Below are 6,000 nucleotides of genomic sequence, written 5' to 3' on the forward strand. Positions count from 1 at the left end.
TCCGGAGCAGCACACGAAGGAGCAGATTGGTGAGCAGATCATCCTGGAGCAGCTGCTGCGTGTCCTTCCTGCCGACATCTGCACCTGGGTGAAGGAGCACGAGCCTGCAGATGGGCTAGCTGCATCCAAGCTAGCGCTGCAGTACATCAATGCGCGGAAAGGAGGCCCAGCTGCACACCCAGGAGGTCCCAGTCGTCAGCTTTTGTCACAGCCCAGGCCAGCAGTGAGATCCGGTTACCAGCCCCCTGGAGACTTCAACACAGCACCCAATCAGCGTGGGCCCGGTAAGGAGCTAATCTGTTTCTACTGCCAGCAGCCAGGCCACAAAGCATCCTTGTGCCCCATCAGAAAAGCTAAACTTACGGGTGCCTGTTATACCCCACGTGCTGAAGCTGTAAATGCTGTAGGGAGACGGCAGCGTTTTAAGGACATTACAGTTAATGGCCAGCCTGTGACTGCTCTCCTTGACTCTGGCAGCTTCCTAACCCTAGTCCGGAGGGACTTGGTGCCAACTGGAATGGTGGATTTTAGCAGACAGGAAGACATTTTGTGTGTGCATGGAGACCGACATGCCTACCCCACAGCTGATTTGACTGTTGGAGTGAATGGACAGGCCTACTTGCTAAGTGTGGGGGTGGTGGAAAAGTTGCCTGTTGCTGCCATCTTGGGGTGGGACTTACCGGTGCTGCTGGATGTACTGCTGGAAGAGGAGGGCAAGGACACAGACTGTGAAAAGGGCGTGTTAGGTCCTGTGATCACCCGGGCTCAGGCTAGAGCAGAGGTGACGTCTAAACCAAAGCTAACCTGTGAGCCTCAGACAGAGCCATTTTCCACCCTGGATGATAGTCTGTTTGAGGGAGGTACGAAGGGCCCACGGAAGTCTCGCCGCCAACGACGCTTTGAAAAGGGTCTGAAATCCAGGGAGCCAGACTGTAAGGAGGGGCTTATAAAGGACAGGTGGGAAGTGCCAGAGGACATTGGGGCCATGCAAAGGGAGGATGCATCTCTCAAGTCTTTATTTGACAAGGTGGTTGGGGGGTTGGACTCTGCTAAAGGGGACAGGGAATGTTTTGTTCTTGAGAAGGATGTCCTGTATGCAGTGGCTGACGGTGTCAAGCGCCTCGTGGTTTCCTGTGTCCTGTCGGCCTATGATTTTGCACTTGGCACACTCCTTGCCTTGGGCAGGTCATCTGGGCCGCAATAAGACCTTTTTGCGAATGTCGTCCCGGTTCTATTGGCCCTCCATGTACGCAGATGTACAAATGTATTGTAAGACCTGTCCCATCTGCCAAAAGACTTCCTATGTGCGCCAATCAGATCGTGCTTACCTCCAACCAATGCCCGTGATCTCCACCCCATTCCGGCGTATAGCCATGGACATTGTAGGACCTTTGGTCAAAAGCAGTCGGGGTCACCAGTATATTTTAGTGCTTTCAGACTACGCTACACGGTTCCCCGAGGCCTTCCCCTTGCACACCGTCACTGCCCCTGCTGTGCTGCGTTGTTTGGTGCAATTGTTTTCCAGGGTTGGAATCCCGGACGAGATTGTGACGGACCAGGGGACCAACTTCACCTCCCGACTTCTTCAGCTCTTCCATCGCCAGCTGGGGATTTCGCCGCTGAAGACTACGCCTTACCACCCGCAGACAGACAGCTTGGTCGAGCGGTTCAACCAAACCCTCAAGAAGATGCTGCAGAAGTTCGTGCTTGATACGGGGCGGGATTGGGATAGATGGCTGCCTTTCCTGCTGTTTGCGTACCGTGAGGTGCCGCAAGCCTCAACTGGTTTCTCCCCGTTCGAGCTGCTCTACGGCTGGGATGTCCAGGGGCCGTTGGACCTGCTGCGAAAGGGCTGGGAAGCTCCTTCCTCCACAACCAGTGATCGAACTGTGGTCCAATACGTGCTCGAGATGCGGGACCGGTTGGCGCTGTACCGTGATGAAGCAGAGATTAACCTTCGCAAGGCCCAGCAGTCCCAGAAGGCGTGGTAGGACCGTCAGGCCCGACATCGAGAGTTCCATCCCGGCCAGAAGGTCCTGCTCCTGTTGCCATCCTCCACCAGTAAGCTGCTCGCCAAATGGCAGGGCCCATACACAGTCCTTCGGAAGATGGGTCCAGTGACTTACGAGATCCACCATCCAGACAAGAAGAAGACGAAGCAGACCTATCACATAAACCTGCTGAAGGAGTGGAAGGAGGCTCCTGTCCCGTGTCCAGTGACGTCCTTGTTGGTGGCCGAGGTGGACAGTGAAGGGGAGGAGGCGTCCGTTGCAGCCAGCTTCCACCAGCCTGTCGAACCTGCCCTTGACCACCTCTCTGCTGTCCAGTCCATCCAGCTCAGGGAGGTTTTCCAGCGTGTGTCCAAGTTGTTTGCCGCCAACCCAGGGAGGACTGTACTGGTCGAACACATCATCTGCCTGAAAGAGAGAGGGCCAATCCGCCAGCGGTCCTATCGGGTGCCACAACATCTCGTGGAGAAGCTCCTGAAGGAAGTGGAGGAGATGCAGCGTCTCGGGGTGATTGAGCCATCCCAGTCCGAGTGGTGCAGTCCGGTGGTCATCGTGGTGAAGAAGGACGGCTCACTTCGCATTTGCATTGACTTCCGGAAGCTCAACGCCATGTCGGAGTTCGATGCCTACCCGATGCCCCGGATCGATGATCTCCTGGAGAAGATTGGGCGGGCCAAGTTCATCACCACCCTCGACCTCTGCAAGGGCTACTGGCAGGTGCCCCTGGAAGAGTCCAGTCGCCCTTACACGGCCTTCCAGACACCTGCAGGCCTCTTCCAGTTCACGGTGATGCCTTTCGGTCTCCACGGAGCACCCGCCACCTTCCAGAGGCTGATGGACCGGGTCCTGCAGGGGTGTGGGGACTGCAGTGCCGCCTACCTGGACGATGGGTCATCTTCAGCAACACCTGGGAGGAGCATCTGCAGCACCTGGAGCGGGTCCTGAGCCAGATCCAGCAGGCCGGCCTGACACTCAATCCTGCCAAGTGTCAGTGGGCCAAAGAAGAAGCGATGTACCTAGGCTACAGGCTTGGACACGGCGAAGTCCGACCGCAGATGGACAAGGTGGAGGCCATCCGCAGCTGCCCGCGGCCCCGCACGAAGAAGGAGGTGAGGTCCTTCAGGGGCCTGGCCGGCTGGTACAGGAGGTTTGTCCCGCAGTTCGCCACCATTGCTGCTCCGCTGACCGCGCTGACTGCGAAGGACCAGAGGAATCCTGTTGCCTGGAGCGAGGACTGCGAGACCGCCTTCCAGACCCTGAAGACCCACCTGTGTTCCTCACCCGTGCTGAGGAGTCCTGACTTCAACCAGAGGTTCCTGGTCCAGACCGACGCGTCCGCCGTGGGACTGGGAGCTGTCCTGGCCCAGGTTCCGCCAGGAGAGGAACGTCCGGTTCTTTACATGAGCCGAAAGCTGCTGCCCTGTGAGACCCGGTACTCTACTGTTGAGAAGGAGGGCCTCGCAATCAAGTGGACTCTGGAGAGCTTGCGGTACTACCTGTTGGGGAGGGAGTTCGACCTGGAGACTGACCACCGGGCTCTGACATGGATGAACTCTATGAAAGACCGCAACAGTCGTCTCACCCGGTGGTACCTCGCCCTTCAGCCGTTCCAGTTCCAGATCCGTCACCGAGCCGGCAGGACCAACGTCGTGGCGGACTATCTCTCCAGGTTGCCGCACATCGCCAACCTCGGGGAGGAGGGGGATAATGTGACGGAGCGCCTCTAAATGCCCCGTCACTCTTAAGCCCTGTGCGCCTTTTCTCCTCTCGGCGGCTCCGGAGGGGGCGGGGTGCAGGAGCGCGCCGCGCTCCATTGTTCTCACAGCGCGCGCTGAGAAACTGTTTGCCGGGATCGCCCGCACGTTCCCTGGACTTATAAACTGCCCTTCATAATCCTCCCCATATCTGGACTCATCTCTTCCCTGCTGTAACGCGTCGAGGGTGCACACTCGGCGCCTACACGTCTCCCCTCACCAAGCACACCCGGACAATAACACTCACCTCTTAATGACTGTGCAGCCTCTGTGTCGTGGGCCAAACAGAGGCGCTTCCGGCTGTGGGATAAATGGGGCAAGTGGCGCGCAATGGGGCCACCACGTGACCGGGACTTTCCCATTTTCCGGTTCTGTAGCTATTTTGTGGTTTATTATGTTTTCAGAGTTGTTTCAGTTACCTTAAGTTGGGTAATTTGTTTTGTGTAATTTTGGTTTAATTGTATTATGGATTTTGTTCTTCCTTATGGTTATTTTTGCCTTTTCTTATTTACCCCCCTACAAGTAACTTTTGGTTTGCCCGGGGGAGGGGCTAGGGGGGTATATATAGGGCCCCTGAGTTGAACAGCGGGAGAGAGAGAGTTTTGGTGCTGGAGGTTCTCTAGGTGATGTGGCTGCCTGCTGTAAGGTTCAAGCTCTCTGTAAATACTTCTGTTTTTTTTTCTGCTGTGTCCACCAGTTTTTTTTTGTTTTGCACTGTAAATATGTATATACACTTTTAAAGGATTTGGTGCAAATAAAAGAAATTCACTGTTTTTGGAACTCTTCGGCCTTGCCATCATTTTTATAACTTTTTTTTAAAAAAACGAACCCGTGACAAACTGTCTGACAAATACAAATGATATTTACTGCTTAAACACATTGATTTCAGCCTCAGATTGATAACTCCTGCTGGTTGGGAACACCCCAACATGTCTGAAGATTTTATTTAAATTTATGTACAGACTCAAAGTCACAACAAATGACATGAAATGACCCCCCAAAATGTAAAAATCAACACAAAAAGATGTTAATCAACACAAAAAGGTGCAAAATCCATTTTTAAAAATGCAAAATCGACATTAAAAAGTCACTAAATTGCCACAAAAACACCCAAAATAGCAATAAATGATGTGAAATAACCTCAACAAGACTAAAGTCACAACAAAAATGTGCAAAATCAAGACAAAAACGTGCAAAATCAGTTTTAAAAAATGCATAAGAAAACATAAAAAGTCACGACATTACAAAAATGTGCAATCAACACAAAAATGTGCAAAATCAACACAATAGGGTGCAAAAATCACTTTTTAAAAAAGCATGAAAAACTAAAAAAAACACTAAATTACCATAAAACACTCGACATAGAACAAATGATGTGAAATAACCTCATAAAGACTTGAAATTACATCAAAAGTTATCATTTAATAAATGTTGTGTGAATGTTTTTGAACCGTACTGAATTTATTAGACTTGATGATCAGTTGTTGGTTCCATGCAGACACTAATAAAACTACTGGCTCACATCAACATAGTGTGTTTCTAAGGTCAGTTCAGGCAGCAGACTCTATAAAGTGGAATAAACATCCCAGTCCTCTACAAGTCACAGCTACTAACGTTCCAGTGAGGCAGCTGTCTGTTCTATGATCAACCTGATTATTAAAGTCAACATCCTGGAGGAGATTTAGGCTTTTTAATGCTTTCATCACTTGAAACGAGGCCGCTGATAGTATTGACAGGGAAATAGGCAGTGATCAGAGTCAAATCCAGTGAGTTTGACCAGGGCCAGAGTGGGACTCATTTTCAGACCTTGAGTTTCATGCCTCAGACCAGCCCACTTTAGATCATGACCCATTATTATTAAAACCATTTAATTATAACCTTACATGTTAAGTCTGCAATAGCGCACTGTTCTGTAAAGCCTGTAATTCAGTGTATTTTTCTAAAATATTTCCAATTGAGTACAAGTAAGGGTTGCTTTAAAAATATGCAGGCTTGGGGGCGTGGTGAAGCATGAGTAGGGAGTAGACGCGTCCTGACCAGCTCCTGCATATTTTGTTACAATAAGTTCGCAAACTACTTCTTCGCTCTCCTAAACGCCCCAAGTCTTGTCAGGAAGGTTCACAAGATGACTGGTAAGGGCAGTACGCGCCAGGAGCGAGCAGAGAGAGGCCGTCCGTCACGACATAAGGACAAGGCTGAAAGCGGTGCTAGCCCTCGGTCACATAATGGCGACGACG

This window comes from Amphiprion ocellaris, chromosome 24 (assembly GCF_022539595.1).
Source record: "Amphiprion ocellaris isolate individual 3 ecotype Okinawa chromosome 24, ASM2253959v1, whole genome shotgun sequence".
NCBI classification, from domain to species: Eukaryota; Metazoa; Chordata; class Actinopteri; family Pomacentridae; genus Amphiprion; species Amphiprion ocellaris.